This window comes from Schistocerca serialis, chromosome 1 (assembly GCF_023864345.2).
Source record: "Schistocerca serialis cubense isolate TAMUIC-IGC-003099 chromosome 1, iqSchSeri2.2, whole genome shotgun sequence".
In the NCBI taxonomy this organism is placed as follows: Eukaryota; Metazoa; Arthropoda; class Insecta; order Orthoptera; family Acrididae; genus Schistocerca; species Schistocerca serialis.
Genome location: NC_064638.1, coordinates 411,650,037 through 411,669,612, shown reverse-complemented (window position 1 = coordinate 411,669,612; position 19,576 = coordinate 411,650,037).

Genomic DNA, 19,576 nt, shown 5'->3' with positions numbered 1-19,576 from the left:
CAGATCAGCTGAGAGCCTGCACACTGGGGTCGAACCCCTGACTAAGGGGTCGAGCTCCAGTCTTCTTAACTCGTAGTGACGTTTCTCGTTCTGCGAGTTTCGAAGGCACGACCTCGGCAACAGCACTCTTTGTGCTCTTACGTCAATAGTCACCTGTTTGCTATTCTGCAGTATGGTGTATAGTGTGTCGTGATGGAAATGTGCTCATTCTAGCGCATGGTGTATAGTGCGTCGTGATAGAAAGACGCGCTTGTATGTTTTCTTCAAACAATAAACTCAGTTCCAAAAGCGTAAATAGTGAAACAATTTCGGTATTCCAAGGCTTTATCAAAAGATGTCAGCGAACGTTGTGGGACAGAGGAAACAGCGTAAGGTATCTCTTCAGTTTGTGATTTAAAATTTCAGTAGGAGAATAAATCAACTTGAGTCTGTTTATCGAGACTGAAAATTTTTTGAAGCTATTAGATTGATTGGATTTTAGTCAATGTAAAGGATTCACAAAGCATACGGAAGGTTACATTTATGAAATCAGCACTTAATTTGCGAAGAATTATAAATAATTTCCTTGTAAGTAAAATGAGAGAGTTTTTTACGATTTGTTAAAGCCTTAAAATAATATTTAATTGTTAAGTCATTAAACGAGCTACAAAACATTTCCTACAACTCATTTCATTAAAACTAACAGAATATGGCATGAAATACTCAGGCTTTCCAATATTTTAACTCAAATGTTTACAACAGTACATTATCGAAACCAATGACAATTATTTATAATTATTTTAACCACAACGTGTATTTACGAAATATACAGCGGGAAGATGTAGATCCGTCTTTGCATGATGGAAGGCAGTTTTAGAAAATAAGCTAGATTAATACTGCCGTTAAACGTTTGCATCTATCCTACATAATTCCGACGATAGAGTTACTTCTTCATATTTCATCATTCGGTTATGTAGCCTCATGTCCATAACAGTTCATCTCTCTTGACCATCATCCTGTCATTTTCGTTTTATTACCAAGGGCTGTGATGATAGCAGCAGTGCGTATTGTCCGAACATCAAACTGTCGATTTCTTCTTACTGAGAAAAAGAAGTGCCGAATGAATTCGCCTAGAAGTAATATTGCTCAGTAATGAACACGAAACAGCTTAGCCACTATCATTCTTCGGAAACTTCATCGAATCATACACAACAGTCAAGGCATTTGTGGATTATCAAATGTAAAATTTCTTCTAGGAATCTTAACAGCGAACTATTTGTCTAGAAAGTGAAAGACTAGGACCCTTTTTATTCACAACGGGATCTATCAAACAATAAAGAAGCTGAAGTTGCTCTTGTTACTCTGTATTGCTACAAAGTGTATTACACACTCTAAGCCTCCAGTTTTATTCTTATTAAATGCAAAATTCTCATCAAAATTGAGACACATACTGTTGAAGTCCGATATTTCGCCTCTGAATGTCGACGATGATGTAATTGAAAATCTAGGAACTGATTAAAACTATTGCCACAGAAGTGACATAAGATGAACTCAAAATCAGAATAAGTGATTCCGTGCATAATATTTGCACTGTATTGAAAAAAATTACAAAGGTCGAGGTAATAGTGGAAAGGTGATTTCTTTTTTTAATTTTATTTGTTTACTTACTATTTTACAATAATTTATTGTTAAGGCAACTGATTTCAGATTCTAAGCAAACAAACAGCATACTGCAAAAATTGAAGGGATGTATGTAAAATAATATGTGTCTTTTTCTTTTATTTTCTGCAGACAAATTTGCCAGATCACTAGAGAGGAACTATTTTAAGAGAATAAAATAAGTTACTACGTGGGATTACACAAAATCTCCAGGTGTGTTATAATGCCAAAAATTAAAACGTTTCCCAAATAGGAATAACCAAACGTAGAATAAATTGCAGTTGTAAGACCTCATTTGTATGCATAGGAATGACACCTTATTCATTCCGTTATTGGTGTAATGAAATCCACTGACAACATCTGTTGGTAGCAGTAAACGTCTACTGGCACACGCAGTGCTAAGTACTCAATTATTGGGGGGACAACATCGGCCGTTAGTACTTTTAGTATCTCTCCTTCCGAAAATAACGTTTTGCTGAAACTTATTGGTAGATTAACACTGTGCTACACCGGAAATCGAACGTCAGACCTTTACAGTTCAAGGGCAAATAGTTAGTGACTGAGCTGTATTCGTAGAAGCACGGCACACAAACCACCATCACACAGAAAAGTAAAGGTTCCAGGCTTGAGTCCCGGTCTGGCAAAGAGCTTCTATCTGCCACAGAGGTTAAAATCGGCGCACACTACTCTGAAAACTGAAAATTACGTCTGGTAACCCTTTAGTTCCGGTTAAGGGATTATAACAGTGACAGGTACGACCGTCTGTCATCTTATGAATCTCGACGTAAGTTATTAAATGCCTTCCAGCTATGAAGTGGTGATATGGACCATACAAGAGGCGAGAGAGTGATAAAATGTTTATTGCTGAATACCTTCGAACAATTCTTGACATCTCTTTAGTCATGTTTCGCCAAACACTGATGTCAGAGACTCTTGGAAAAATTTGGATCAGCCGTGCGTAAAAATTGGTGTTAAGCTCATGATCCTTCCTCGTGGTTAGTAAACCAGGAGTGAGAGAATCGATGCTTTTTCGAAGAAATGTACAGCTAAATGAGGATACACTACAATTCTTTACTTCTTAACTGAAACAGGCTAATATTGCTTATCAACGCAATTTTATGCAAATAAATATAAGACAAAACAAATAGATAAAGCCTTTATTTGGATTCTCCAAGTTTCAGGAATACGATTGTAAATGACTACGTCTGATCCCGGATCAATAGCAGTCTAGTGCTCAGAACAACCTACACTACCAGTTTATATCACCACTAAGATGGACCGTTTGATAGAATACGTTACATACATGTTACATCAGAGGTTCTGCTTAGCCCCAAGGTGCATCTGTTGTTTAAGGCACAACTGATGTAGCTGCAGACAAATTTCAAACATCATATATGTGAATATAATAACTAATAACATCTGTATAAGAATAACGAAACTGTCAGAATCGCAAGTAACAGTTGTATAAGTTGGATCAGATGCGAGACTATTCGCTTATTGTGTAGAGGCCCAGCACGCATGCCCAAGAACTCCCATGCATTATTTACTACTTTGAAGAACGTTGCTCAGAGGTATGAGTTCTTGATTCCACGCAAGTGAGAAATTTTAACAGCGCGTTTTTCAGTTTTCATTACAAACTGTGACAGCTTGTGTTAATTTATACATACACTTGTCATTACTCACATGTGTCACAAATTATCGTACAATGTATACCAAACAAAACGCTTGTTGCAGTTCGTACTTTCTTACTATACCATTTTTCTGTAGGGTGGTGTTTTGTAGGCCGTTGTGTGTGCTATTATTAGAGTAATCTTGTCACAAGCTCTTACAGAAGCCACGTTAGGGACTGGACCGTATCTGTGCGTTCCACCATGGGAACAGTTTGCTGTAATATTTGACTAGATATTCCCATATTTGTTGAAGTTCTGACGTTTCAGATTTTGGGAACAGTTTGCTGTAATATTTGACTAGATATTCCCATATTTGTTGAAGTTCTGACGTTTCAGATTTTGTAGTATATGTATTACACTCCCACCAGGGAAATAACTCGGTAACAACATACATTACCTTTCTTTGTTTATATACGAATTCACCCGTTTGTCTGATCAGCTACAAATCTCACTTGTTTTTAAAGATTTCAGTGCTGTTCATACGAATAAGTAACAAATTCCCAGTATAGTATGTTTGAAATTAAGTCCGTAATTGGTTTTACATACAAATGAGACCAATGTCAACGGCCACTTCTCTTGTTCGTATCCCGTATGTGTTCGTAAAATCTCTCTTATTTCATTTGTGACTTATTAATGAAATAGAACGTGCCACTCTTTTAGTACCTGTTGGAAACAGTCTAAAGCGATTTTCAACAGCACATACAAGGGCTATCCGTAGTACGGAAGGCGAATTGCATACTTGAATTTGTTGTCACGATTCTGGGAATGTGCCTTTCATATATACAAGTGACTGGTTCTGTTCTAAAACTACTCCATTGTCTTAGGTACCTATCAAGTAGTCCTGACAGGAGTTGCCTAAGAAACCCAGAGCATTTCTGCAAAGATAACGGTATGGCCCATACCGTAGTGTAACAGAAGTGATTAACCAATTTAATACTGAATCGCTGTTCGGTCTCGCACCATTCTGAGCAGTTAATTTATAGGGATGATGGTTAACGTGGACTAAGCAACATTTCCGCTGCATTCTGCATGTTCCACGGATAAGGGTGATAATATCGTAAGAGATTATAGCATGCACAATAATAGACAGTACTTTTTCAGTCGTTCCACATACAAATGTAACAAGACATGAAGCGGCTAAAATTGGGACGAAATGCCATCAGGTATGCACTGCTCAATGACGAGCCGAAAATTAGTGCAGATGTAGGAGTTTACCATATCAAATGAAAGTTCAGCATCAGTCTCTAACAAAGTAAATTATTATGAAGAGCACGAAGGAAAATAACAAACAAAGTGAGTTAACATTTAAATAGAGGGTGAGATATCAAGCTAACGATAGTAGAAACATTATACACCATGCTAAAAAAATCAAAAGTATTCAGAAATATCTGTGAGAGTGTATGAGAAGATGTAATAATATTTTAATAGAGAAATGACGGAAAATAATAAATGATGAAGGCGAAACAATTGCGCTGGGCAGACAGCACATCTCTTCAGTTAGGACGATACGCATTGAATAACAACAGATGAAAACTAACATCAGTCCACATCCAGTATGTTGTGGCTAAGAAAAGTTTCGCCGCTATTAGAGCACCTTCAAAAACAAATAGATCATGATAACTATCGGATGCAACAGCTGTTCAGAAAACCATTAGGAACCCCATTGTATTTTAATCAAGCAAAGAAACAAGGGGACTCCAGTAATGGACGCAGCACAGTGTATCACTTGTAAGTCGTGAATGATACTACACAACAGAGCAACGAGTATCAGTTGTCACGTTTCCCACAATTAGTAATTCTCAGAAACGTAACGGCCCTTGGAAACAAAGCACGGATTCAACGTGTAATCGTGTAATAGTATAGTACATTCATATAAAAGATATCCGCGACTGTTACAGCTTCTATTATATATTGCGATGCTGCATAATTCGTAATACACCGAGTCAGGTAAAGAGATTCAACATCATTAAAATTATTCTAAGTTGTCTTACAACTACAGGAAAACGGAGAAACAATACGTGCTCGTGGAACATATACGGTCGAACTCGTTTTGCTGATGACATTGTATTATTGGTCATCAAACTGATACACTTCAATAGCTCAGTCACACGAAGTAGTGAATGTTAACTACACGGACTGTCATGTTGATTTTATACTTCTAGTTTTCCATACAACTTTTGAAACTGTTCCTCAGAAACAGCTTCAAATAAAAGTCCGTATCTATGGTGTACCGCCTCAGTTGTGCGACCGGATACGTGATTTCCTGTCACAATTGTCTCAGTTCGTAGTAACTGACGGAATGTGATTTAGAGAAACCGAAGTAATCTCAGAGGGTTCCCCAAGTATGTGTCATCAGCCCTCTGGTGTTCTTATGCTATATAAATGGTTTAGGTGCCGATCTGAGCACCCCTCTTAGATTGTTACCATACGATGCTGTCGTATACCGTCTATGTATTCATCAGAAGTTCAAAACGATTTGAAAAATGATTTAGATAAGACATATGCATGGCGAGAAAGGTGGCTGCTGACCTACACAATAAAACTATGATGTTCTCCAAATGACTACTAAAAAATACATTCAGTTTTGATTAAACGACAAATAACACAAATTTATAGACTGTAGACTGAAGTAAATATCTGGGAATGCCAGTACAAACAACTGAAATTGGAACCACCAGACAGAAAATACGGAGAAAACGAAACAAACAACACATCTACTAAAGACAATGCCTGCAGTACGCCTTTCCACCCACTTCTGGAGTTGGTACTTAGTAGGTAGGATTGGGGAAGACGTAGAGGAAGTTCAGAAAAGTGCAACTCGTTTTGTGCTATCGCAAAATAGGAAGAGAGTGGAAGAGGTATGATAAGAGAGTTGGGTTGGCAGATATTAAAATAACGCGTTTTTCGTTGCGATGAGTTATCTTCACAAAATGTTAATCGCTAACGTTCTCCGAGGGTTGAGAAAACTTTTTGTTGACTTCCGCCTACACAGGGAGATATTGCTATCGTAACAAAATAAGAGAAGTCAGTGCTATTTTCGAGTGGAACAGTCAAGAAATAGTCCGAAAATGGTTCGATGAGTCCTGTGGAAAACGTAGCATGAACAGCAAACTAGTTGTGTGAATGTAGACTTATAACAACTATGGATGTAAACTTATAACAATCACACATGGGCTTTATATAAATAGTCTGTTGGAGCACTGAAGGCCGCCAAACAGCCAATGGCAAATCGAATGACGATAAGTACAAAAAGAGACAGATAGAAATTACAGCGGAAGATGTAAATATGACTGTAATAAAATAGAAGGGAGATGAGCAGAACACAAAGCATTGTGCATTTACGGAAGATGGACCAGAGAAGTTCCGCCACGACATTTTTTGACTGACTTGATGGCGTAAGAGTCCGATGACATTAGATAACTTGAATATCCAAGAACCGAAATGCATGTCGAGGCGGATGTTAAATGGGTGATGATGATCATTAACATGCAGTACACATCTGACTCATTTCATCCTACTAAATAGACTGACCTATCTTTCTATACAGTAATACTGTAGTGAATGGATAGCGCTTGCGCCGAGAGATCACCGCTGCATCTGCTAGGAGTCCGAGATGGTCATTAATACTAATCTATGTCGTCAAACCGTGAGATGGGACAATCATTATGCCCTTCTGCATACGGAGAATTACTAGAAACGTTTCGCACAACTTGACGTGAATCAGAAGTGAGTCTAATGGCGAACAATAATTCAATGTTTGTGGAATATTCCGTCTGTTCTTGAAGGAACACAGGCATGTTAAAAACTTGAATACACAGTATTAACGTTCCACAGTAATAATCTGACCATGGCCTAGAAAGCCGAAAGCCAGTTCCTAAAGCACTATTGAATAAGTATTACTGTGGAACATCCATAGCGTGCATTCACGTATTTAATAATGCAACGATTTGTTAAGTAGTTTGGATAGCTTAAAAGTTACTATATAACTCCAATCAGTAATTATTGTCCTTAAAAAATCCAAAGACTAAAAATGCGATGAATTTATCATAACTTCTCTGTCAATTATCTAAAGCAGTGACAGAAGAGGCATACGTATCAAATGTATACTACAGCAGTACAGCAGTGAACGATTATGCACAATCGTATGAAGTCAAATGATAATACTGTGGTTGTGTCCGAGTCAAGTACATTAAATTCCACCAACTATTCTGAACAGTTGTATCAATTACAATGAGAATATCAAGCTTATGTGAATACAAATTTAATAGGTTTCGACTTTCTAACGGAGGAATGTAAGTTAATTAAAAAGAAAACATAGCTTGATAAACTACATTATGATGTAACTTGTGAACTAACAGTAACGAAAGAATGATTATCATATTATTTAAACAACTTTGAGGAAAAATTAACAAAAATGAATCGTGTAAGGAATGAAACTGATAGGAGAAAACGAGAAGTATAATCAGTTAACTGAAGATGATATAATGTGTTGTTGGTGTGGTCTTCATTCAGTCAGAAGACTGGTTTTATGCAGCTAACCTCCATAATTTTTCAGTGTAAGCCTCCTCATCTCTGCTACTGCTCTCTACCAAATGAACATGCTTACGTGTATACACGAACTGCACGCAATGAATTTTGCGCCTTACATAAATGTATGGCACTGAGCCCTGTATTCCTGGAAACTACTTGCTTACCAAGTCATTGCCTAACTACCCCAAGAATCCTAGTCCACCGCAGAGAGGTGTTGTGTCGCCCTATCCGAGCCGTGTCGACGAAGCCATGCTAACATCTAGCAAATTAAACACCTTACTGCCGGAGGATCGCCACGAACAGTCTAAATTACGCACTATTATATAGGCATACATGAATGGTTCTGGCTGTAACAACATGTAAACCCATCTTTTCCTTGTTTTATTATCAATACGCTGTCCTAACGCGAAATATCAGTAAGTATTGACTGCTCAAAATTTTTTCTGTTACTACGTAGGTCATTCTATGATGGGCGCACTGAACTTTTAATATACATACGTACATACGTAACATACAATTTTATAACAATCATTTACGCTCGACTTGGCAGCTACAATAGTGATATTGAGACTTATACATATAAAGAAAATTGTTTTAACGTTTTGACGTCACATATAATGGACGTGCGTTTTTTGTACTGGAAGTGCTGGGAGAAGCTGTGTGCTGCTTTTGTCACCTATACAGGTATAAAATCCTGAGCTTTTCATTATTATGACAGTGCATCTTATGTGCATTACATGTAACGCATGCTGATCTACGTGTATAGACGGTATTTTATTTTAAAATGAACTTTAAGGAGAAGAGAGGGGATTTTGAAATATTTATTTGTAATTTAATTTTTAAGCATAGCACTGCATTTTTTAAAATTTTGTAATTGCGTTGGACAGGTACATCGGGCAAGTTGCGGAATTTGGAGACTGAAACTTTTCTCGATCGAACTTTTCTGGTAGAAAATTTCACTGGTCACCATTTACAGGCCACCCCAGCTTCCTGAATTCAGGCTTTGGTCTCCCAATAAGACTTTGCCGGCTCACTTCCTTCTCTTGCCAAATTGTCGATTCCTCGATGCATACAATTGTGTCCTATCTACCGATCCCATCTTTTAAAGAAGTTGTTCCACACACTTATCGATTCCTTACCTCTTCAGTAATTATTTAATCTACACATCCGATTTTCTATACAACTCTTCAACAGGTTTCACTCTCTTCCTGTCTGAAATGCTTATGGTCTACGTGTCACTTCCTTACAATTCTGCGCTCCTTACGAAGACCTTCAGAAACGACTTCGTAATAACCGAATTTATGTTCGACGTTAACAAATTTTTTCTCCTTCATAAACGCTTTTCTTGCTATTGGCAATGTGAATTTTATACCTTCGCTATTTTAACCATTGCTAGTTATTTTGCTGCTCAGATAACGAAATGCAATTACTAATTTTACTGTCTCATTTGCTAACTCAATTCTGTCAGTATGAACTGACTTAATTCGAATACATTCCATTACGCTTATTTTACTTTTGTTGATATTCGTCTTAGAATCTCTTTTAAGGTACTGTCATGATACCGCCTTGATTTGCTGCTAAAATTCCAGCAACTAGCTTCAGTCGTCTGAGCATCATCAGGTTGAAACAAATATGCACAGCATCATGTTAGACGAAATTGTTATCGTCAGGAGATAAAACCATTTCATATTACAATATGGTGACAGTGTACTATTCATGATTTTCTCAACTGATGACGACGATTTTATATTTCGCCTAGCATAACGTTGTGAATACTTTTATGAACGTGACAATGGTCACTGAAACTACTTGTACAAATATTTTACCAGCAACTCAAGGCACTAATATACGCTACTGGCCTGTAATTGCTACACCAAGAAGAAAGGCACATGATAAACGGGTATTCATTGGAAAAATATATTATACTAGAACTGTCATGTGATTAGATTTTCAAGCAATTTGGGTGCATAGATCCTGAGAAATCAGTACCCAGAAGAACCACCTCTGGCCGTAATAACGGCCTTGATACGGCTGGACATTGAGTCAAACAGAGCTTGGATGGCGTGTACAGGTACAGCTGCACATGCAGCTTCAACACGATACCACAGTTCATCAAGAGTAGTGACTGGCGTATTGTGACGAACCAGTTGCACGGCCACCATTGACCAGACGTTTTCAGTTGGTGAGAGATCTGGAGAATGTGCTCGCCACGGCAGCAATCGAACATTTTCTGTATCCAGAAACGCCCGTACACGACCTGCAACATGCGGTCGTGCATTAGCCTGCTGAAATGTAGGGTTTTACAGGGATTGAATGAAGGGTAGAGCCACGGGTCGTAGCACATCTGAAATATAATGTCCACTGTTCAAAGTGCCGTCAGTGCGAACAAGAGGTGTCCGAGACGTGTAACCAATGGCACCCCACACCATTACGCCGGGTATTACGCCACTATGGTGATGACAAATACACGCTTCCAATGTGCGTTCACCACGATGTCACCAAACACGGATGCGACCATCATGATGCTATAAACAGAACCTGGATTCATCCGAAAAAATGACGTTTTGCCATTCATGCACCCAGGTTCGTCGTTGAGTACACCATCGCAGGCGCTCATGTCTGTGATGCAGCGTCAAGGGTAACCGCAGCCATAGTCTCCGAGATGATAGTCCATGCTGCTGCAAACGTCGTCGAACTGTTCGTGCAGATGGTTGTCGTCTTTCAGACGTCCCCATCTGTTGACTCAGGGATCGAGACGTGGCTGCACGATCCGTTACAGCTATGGGGATAAGATGCCTGTCACATCGACTGAAAGTGATACGAGGACGTTGGGATCCTGCACGGCGTTCCGTATTACCCTCTTGAACCCACCGATTGAATATTCTGTTAACAGTCATTCGATCTCGACCAACGCGAGCAGCAATGTCGCGATACGATAAACCGCAATCGCGATAGGCTACAATCCGACGTTTATCAAAGTCGGAAAAGTGATGGTACGCATTTCTCCTCCTTACACGAGGCATCACAAAAACGTTTCACAAGGCAACGCCGGTCAACTGCTGTTTGTGTATGAGAAATCGGTTGGAAACTTTCCTAATGTCAGCACGTTGTAGGTGTCGCCACCGGCACCAGCCTTGCGTGAATGCTCTGAAAAGCTAATCATTTGCATATCACAGCATCTTCTTCCTGCCGGTTAAATCTCGCGTCTGTAGCACGTCATCTTCGTGGTATAGCAAGCAATTTTAATGGCCAGTAGTGTAAATGAATGAAAAACAAATGACAGTAAATAAAATATAAAAGTCGAGGTGATGGATTGCTTATGAGCAGTAGTGTAACATTTTTTACTATCCATTTCTTTGAGCTGCTCTACCAACTCCTTTTCCATCTACGAGGAAATTATGAAATTATGCGTAGAACAAAATGTTTATGTCCATGCATCGAGGCTGATAGGTGTCACCACGTTTTGGAGTGAGTTAGCATGAAGCTGTCGTTTTCGTATCGTCTCGTGCAGTAGATACGTGCGTATGACATAATCAGAGTACGGTCGTTCATCGTGTGCGAGGACAGAGAAACTATGAGGTCCTACTAGATGCGACGTTTCTTGAAGTACTGTTCCATAGTGTTCTTGCATATATATATATATATATATATATATATATATATATATATATAGAACTGTCAGAAATGGTGGTGAACGTTCGTGAAGATTATTAAACTTGAAGTTCAAAGCAGAGAAGCGTCAAAATCGCTGTTGTGGTCTGTTCCATGTCATCTCCCGACAACCGACCGTTCGGCGAGTCAGAGCCAGGGCGGATCACGTTTGGCAGCTCAGTGCCGGCGGTGGGTGGCCGCTATTGGCGAGCCGTGTTGCAGCGGCGGCGACGGCGCCCGCGCGTCCAGCTCGTAAACGGGGATGCAAAACACATGAGGCACTTTGCCGGACAAAAACAAAAAGTGAGCGGCGCGCTGCCGCGTGTCAAGACTCGAAATGCCGACCTAGCATTTGCGGTAACTATTCAAAAGCCCGCTGCCGTCCTTCTGCGTGAACGGACGCAAAACAAGTGACGCCAAACGACAGCCCCAACCTGACGTCCTGTTTGTTCCACAATATACTCATTCACCCATTCTCCCACCATCATTGCGCTGACTTATTTGCAGCTCCCTCACCGTAGTCTGAGCCGTGTGGAAAAATAAATGTTTGTTTATGAAACATGAGTAGGGGTATCGCTTCCTGTAGTAATTTCCCAATAACAAATTACAAACTCTGAAGAACTATTGTCTTTTAAGGCGCTTATCATCACTTGATACGTTTATAACTTACAAGGCATCCGGTGATGAAGAAATTTGGAATACTGTTGAAAGCTGTTTACAGGATAAAACAAATTGTCGTCTCACATTTTGGAAATCAATCATCGCAGTTTTCCGTAGCAATTTAATTCTTAGTTCGTTGCGGAATAACTCCAGTGCAAAGAGAATTCCTATGTTAAACACGTAGGAAAGAGCGGATTGGCGGAAATAATACATTAAAGGCCACTACGAGGGGGAGGATTTGTCAAATGACGTGATAGAAAAAGAAACTGGAGTCGATATGAGGGGATCCAGTATTAGAATTTAAAAGGGCTCTCAACGAATTGAGATTCAATGAGGCAGAATTTGCAAAATCGTTGTGTGAAGTGGCAGCCAAAGGACTATCCAAATTGGCGTGTAGCATTTATTGGACGGGCGGCGTAGCATCGGACTTCCGAAAAATATCTTCGACAGAGTCCGAAGACGGCAAGGTCAGGTAAGTGCGAGAACTATGGCACATTCAGCTTAACAACTATGCATCCAAGCCACCCACAAGGATAATACCGGGTGATCAAAAAGTCACTATAAATTTGAAAATTGAATAAATCACGGAATAATTTAGATAGAGAGGTACAAATTGACACACATGCTTGGAATGATATGGGGTTTTATTAGAACCTAAAAAATACAAAAGTTCAAAAAATGCCCGACAGAATAGCAATAATTAGCATAACAAAGTAAGACAAAGCAAAGATGATGATCTTTAAAGGAAATCCTCAATATGACCACCATCATTCCTCAACAATAGTTCTAGTCGAAGAATAATGACGTGAACAGCACTGTAAAGCACGTCCGGAGTTATGGTGAGGCATTGGCGTCGCATGTTGTCTTTCAGCATCCCTAGAGATGCCGGTCGATCAGAATAAACTTCCATGTCATTCCAAGCTTGTGTGTCAATTTTTACCTCCCTATCTACATTATTCGGTGGTTTATTAAGTTTTAAAATTTATACTGTCTTTTTGATCACCCGGTATACAGAATAATGAAAGACGAAATTGAAAATCTGTTAGATGACGATCATTTTGGCTTCATGAATGATAAACGCACGAGAGTGCCAGTTCTGACACTGGACTTGATAATGGAAGTAAGACTGAAGAAAATATCACGATACGTTCATTGGATGCGTCCACCGAGTAAAAGTGTTTTACAGTGCAAAATCGTGCAAGAAATAATGAAAAAAAAAGTAGGAAGCGACAGACAGGTAACATACAATATGTACAAGAACCAACAGGTAACAGTAGCATTGGAAGACCAAGAACGAACTGATTATTAAAAAGCGTGTAAAACATGGGTGCAGTCTTTCGCACCTACTATTCAGCCTACGTATACATCGGAGAAGCAGGGACAGACGTAAAAGAAAGCATCAAGAGTGGAATCAATATTAAGGGGGAAAGGATATCAATAAAAAGATTCTCTGATGACATTGTTGCCCGCAATTAAATGAAGCCGTGTAACAGGACCTGTTGAATGGAATGAACAGTCCAGTAACTTCAGAATATGAACTGAGAATAAATCTAAAGAAGACAGAAGTTGCAGAAACGCGAACAGCAAGAAGCTTAACATCAGAATTTGTGATCGCGAAGTAGACGAAGTTAAGGTATTCTGCTTGCCTGGAAGAAAATCGAGCCTGACGGATGAAGCAAGGAGATCGTAAAAAGCCGACGAGAGCAGGCAAAGAGAAGTTTACCGGTAACAAACACAGAGCTTAACTTGAAGCAGAATTTTCTGAAAACTTACGTATGGACCACAGAACTGTGTGTAGAAAAGCCCGAAACGAGGAGAAAAGAAGCGCTTAAGATGCGGTGCTACAGAAGAATGTTGAAAATCATGTCGGCTGATAAGATAAACGATGACGGGTTGCTCCGCAGAATCGGCAAATAAAGGAACATACGGGAACCACAGACAAGAAGAAGGTACATAATGGTAGGAGGGGTGCTGAAACATCAGGGATTAATCTTCATAGTCGCATTGTCCACTTTCTGTTGGCCTTTGATCTGGCTCATGCACATTTTCTTTCACCTGGGCTGTACCGCGTACCAGGTCAAAGCATTTTCCCATCGAAGGGCACTCTAAACTGTCTCATTGTTGTAATACTCGGTAATTCAGCTAAGCTATTGACCTCAGATATTTCGTGCACCGCTTAAGATACCGTATTTTTCTTTTCGCCTAAATGAAAATCCACATTAAACAATGTCTAGACACTCTCCAAGAATTTAAAGCAATTACGGAAAAGACGGGAAACAAAAAAAATGACAAAATTTTAGACTCTTGCCATAGTTACGTTAACTACAGCGATAGCGGCATCTATTTTGCTTTTTAAAATGGAAAAATAGTAATTTCTGCTACTGCTATCGTAATTTGAAAAGAAAGGTTTCAATGACATGTCACTCTTCATAATACGATTACTAGATTAAATCATAGAATTAATCTGTCTTTAACAGGAAACCGATTGCTGTCTTATGCATGAGTTTATTTTGTTATACAGAATTGTCGATTCATACTGATAACGCACTCCACACAGCCAAGAGATCTGCTTACGAAAGCGCAGTACTGGAGAAAAGTTTAATTTCCAAGTGATCCTTTTCAGTCTTAGCTATATGTGGCTGAACCAAAACATCCCCTAGAAGACGAAGGCTGCGACATCTACGGATGACTGACCAGTTAACTACGGTAACAGTTCTGCTCTCGTTTCTGCCAGAGCCTAGAAAGAATGATGCGCATCGAAACCTGAGTGTATAAGTAAAACAGGTAATGGAGGCAAAAAAGTGTTAGATAATAACGTCGCATTATGAATTTAATATCAAGATACACATACAGTGCAGAAGTACATCAGTAGGAGAAGGGAAATCACAAAAGAATGTTGTCATAAATACATCCTACTAATTCAGTTTATATGATCAAGTGTTCGAAATACCCACCGTCTGTTAAAATACCCGTTTACAGCAACTGGTGCAAGGACAAACTGAAGACACCTCTGAATGGGAGGCTCCATACGGTTCCCAAGTTGTGCAGCGACCGTAGACCATAAAATTACCAAATAAGCAGCAACCAGTAGCAAGATCATGTTTTCTTTATTTAATTTTGCATATCGATTTAGACTGATTAACAGCCATCATCGGTGCTACAAATACAAGAATAAAAATAAAAATAATTAATAACAGTGACCAAATGAATCAATGTACATAAAGCAAAACTAAATGTATATAGACGCATTAAACCATTTAAAATGCACATAAAAATTTACCTTTCAACGTGTATGTTCCCTGAGTAATAACACTGTCTTAAACAGACGTCAAACATGGAGTGATACATAGAGAATTGACTATGACAACGAGAAACCAAAAGGGGGCGCTGCAAAGCAAACCCGTCCTGTATAGAAAAAATATAGTTAAAATAAAGATGAGAAGAAGAAATGACATACAAAGTGCGGTAAAATATAATGAAAAAATACTGAAAAATTTACAAAAATGGATACATTTTCAAAGATTTTGTCAATCACATAGTACAGTTTTATACGCCAAAAAGCGATTTTACAAATAAGTAAAAATAGGTACAAACTGAAGACATCTCCTCTGTATCACCACATACACTGCAATAAAGCACAGCCTTCATCTACGAGAGGAAAACTCCCTTGTTGCGTTAAATCAGGCAAACGTGCAGGTCAAGCGTGCAGGTCAACTGATAACACTCTTGTCCTGTCCAGCGGTCAGTAAAGAGTAGGATGAGAGTTTTCCTAGCCACAAGCTAACAGTGAGCCGCTCCTCCATGTGCTAGCACTACGTAACTAGTACATACAGATTTCAAGTGATCCTTCACCTAGGAGAGCCGGTAACACTTCGGTAAGAAATCGTGCGTATATTTCACCGACAGTAGTGACCGCATTTCGAGGAATGTAGCTCTTTTATAACTGCTATACTAGCAGCAGGAATTACTGCAGTTCCATTTGAAAAAGCGAAGTTGATACTGATAGCTCACTAATTAATACGACCATGAAAACGTATTGTATAACGTTCACTCAGGACTTTTTCATTTTTCATCTCTGTATGCAGGCAGAATGGGGAGTTTTGAAACGGTTCTCGAAATATTTGAAGTTAACAACTTGGCTGAATCAGCGCGTACGATGCATAGCTAAAAACTGTAAACACACAAGGCGACTCAGTAATTCTAGTTTAGCTTCAAAATATTCACCACTACTAGTTGCCTTTCTCAATTCTTACATCTAAACCATTTTAGACACAGTGATCAAAGGATGAGCAAAGTGAATAAAAACTGAAATTATTAGATGCTTTCAAAATGAAACCAACCGAAAGCTGGTAAATGAGAAACACTGCAACGGTTATGATGCCATTACCTATGGAAGAAAGTGTGGCCCCTATTAGAGCTCTGAGTCCCAGAACTCGCCGCTAGAGGAACATGAGAGCACACCCACGTGATGATAGAACGAGCACCTGCACGTGTCTATCTTCCACTGGACCCACTGAACTCAACGCTGAAAACAAAGAAATGAAGTTTGAAAAGGAAAACAAAGGGGTGTAGTACTTCTCCTCATAGCGTGGAACGGAAATCCATCGAAGAAAGGCACAAGTGTACGGTGAGCACTGCATCTCCGTTGCAGTTCCGACGCTCTCCCCGACCTCAGTGGCAATAGCTGCCTTTTTAAGTCGCTACGCTTGAATCACGACAGCGTCCACCTGCTTGATAACGGTATTGGTAACGTGGTGGGGCGTTGCAGATCTGCGTAATCGGTGTGCATCCTTCCTTTCTGAAGTCGCTTGTGCGCCATGTTGACCCTTTGTAATGGAAGTTCTCTTCGTACGGGTGCCGTTCTTTGATGAATTCCGTTCCCCGCAGTTCTTGCGCTGTAAGGAAACATACTATGCCCCTTTGCTTCTCCTTTCTAGCCTACATTTGTATGTTTCCAGCATTACGGAGGGCAGTGGACGCTTGATGCGTACACGTGCTCGCTATGTCGTCACGTGGTGGGCGCCTATATGTCTCTAACGGCGGATTCGTTGCCTCAGCTCTCTTTCTGAGACCACATCTTCCTCCGCAGGCAATGGCGTTACTATCCCTTCAGCGGTTTTCATTTCGTAGCCTTTGATTCGTTTATTTTTGAATGCACCTTACATGTTAGCTCCGGAGTGCTTGGCGACTTGAGTTCACCTGAAGATACTAAACACAAATGATGCTGATATCCGTAAAACTGTAAAATGTTAAATCCGTTTAATCCAAGTAAATGTGTTCCCCTTATAGGACTAGGAAGCTATTTAACGGGAGAACACAAACCCGTACTTTTGAAAGTAACCAAAGCCGGCATTCTTACGAAAATTTCAGATTATGGTTTATAAGTCTTTATGCACACTTTCTGTACCCATATAACGATGACAACCAGTGATTAATGTAATCAAAGGAGACAGTTGGATGTTTAAATATACATTCCGGTTGTACAATGGCGAAAGAAATTGCTGTGCCTCAGAACACTTTTTCAGGCTTTCGGCTGTATCCAGCCCTGTGTTAGTAGTTGAATATTGTTTCTTATTCCAGTTTCAGTTTAATATAATTTCTTACTCCTTTTTCAAATGATGGCATTCAATTTTTGTGTGCTACAGTCTTCTCCGAAGCAAGAAAAAAAAATTACTCTGTGAAAGCAAAGTTTTCCCAAATGTTAAAAAAACGTTCAGATTTAACACACCTCCATGTACCTGGGAACAAATATTCCATTGAAACTTAAAATTGTTGCAGACTACAAAATCTTGTCAGTACTGCATTTAGCAGTTTGTCTATTGCATTCTTGCTCTACTACACGCCAGGAATCATAAGTAAAATCAAATAAAGTACAAGTATCACCATAAAGCAGATACAGATGAAATACGCTTTGAAAGAGAGGCTGTTGGAAATAAAAATCAATTTCTATTTTCTAGACAGTTACCATTATTAATACTTTAAAGACAGTTGATTTGCTGATATCATATTTTCCAAGGTAAACCACCCTATATTTCAAAGTACACAGTGAAAAAAGTATGAATTAACTGTCCGCAAGTTACACAGTGTAACTAGTTTCAAAATTATATAGCACTTTACTCAGCGTACAATTCTGTAATTTAAGAAATAACAATAACTTCCAAACAGCTTTAATATATGTATTATACAACAAATTTGTAGGACGCGCAAAATTTACAAACACTGAACAAAACACAGCCTTGTGTCTCACGTCAGTTAAACAGTAGAGTGAAACTGCTTACGCAGGTCAGTAGTGCATTTTCCTGCTTGTGGGTCTAAACTCTGTCACTAGATTTAACCTCCGACCAACAAATATCACTTGCACCAAAGTACACTCTCCCCTGGTCTTGAAACGTACAGCATACAACGAAGTAACTGTAGATAAGAACATGATTCAAAGTTCTCTCGGACTCACTGATCATATTTGGACTTCAGGTCACTTCAAACTGAAAACAATATCATGAGAGAACAGCAGGCGAACATTACAATAAAATATTTACACCAGCTCCAGTGGGTATCAGTCCTAGCTGAAAAAGGAGTTTGTGTTATTTACTACACTTTGTGCCTGACAGTGTTACCAGGTTAGCACGCGGTACAGAATTCGTAAAATAGGTGCACAAATTTTATAGATGTTAACGGATAACAGCAGTGAGCCAACAATCGCAACAATTTCTGGTAAGTCTAGGGCGCGATTCTGATAATTATTCTCATTTTTGTGATGAGACAGCCCATTACACAGTGAAATACGATGTAATTGTTAATCAGAATGGCCACTATAATTTTTCTAGCTATAGCAATACCTCCAGAAAATATAGGTGTTCAACATAAATATTCCTAAACACTGAAACTAATAAATACACATATTAATTGGTCTTATATGAAAATAGCGTTGTTACACAGGGATACAGAATTTGAGAATGCCCTCTACTGTGAGATAGGTAGCTCCTGTTTCGAGGATGTTGTTTTCCCGTCACTTCACCTGTGATTATCACCTCTGGAGCTTTTCTGAGAATCTTACGATGTAGTGGTCTGCCGAGACAAGAGGTTCAACTCAAGCTGAGTTATATGAAGGCTCACTGACCTACGATTACAAGTATTTGTTAGGAACTACAATCTTTCTTTCCCTATGTTCTCCTGCTCCATGTTCTTTTCCTTACACGTTCCTTTTTCTTCTTTAGTTTTTCCTCATCAATTCATAGGCAACGGAAAAAATGGCTATTGGCTGTTGCTTAATTTCGATAAAAATGACTAGAATCACGACGCAGAATTGTATGTGGAATCATACCGCCGTGATATAACGGAATGAGGTACATTTAATAGATTAAGATTATTCAGCAAGACTAGCCGTATTTTTTCATTAATTCAGGAAGATTATCTGCGTTGCTCTATCG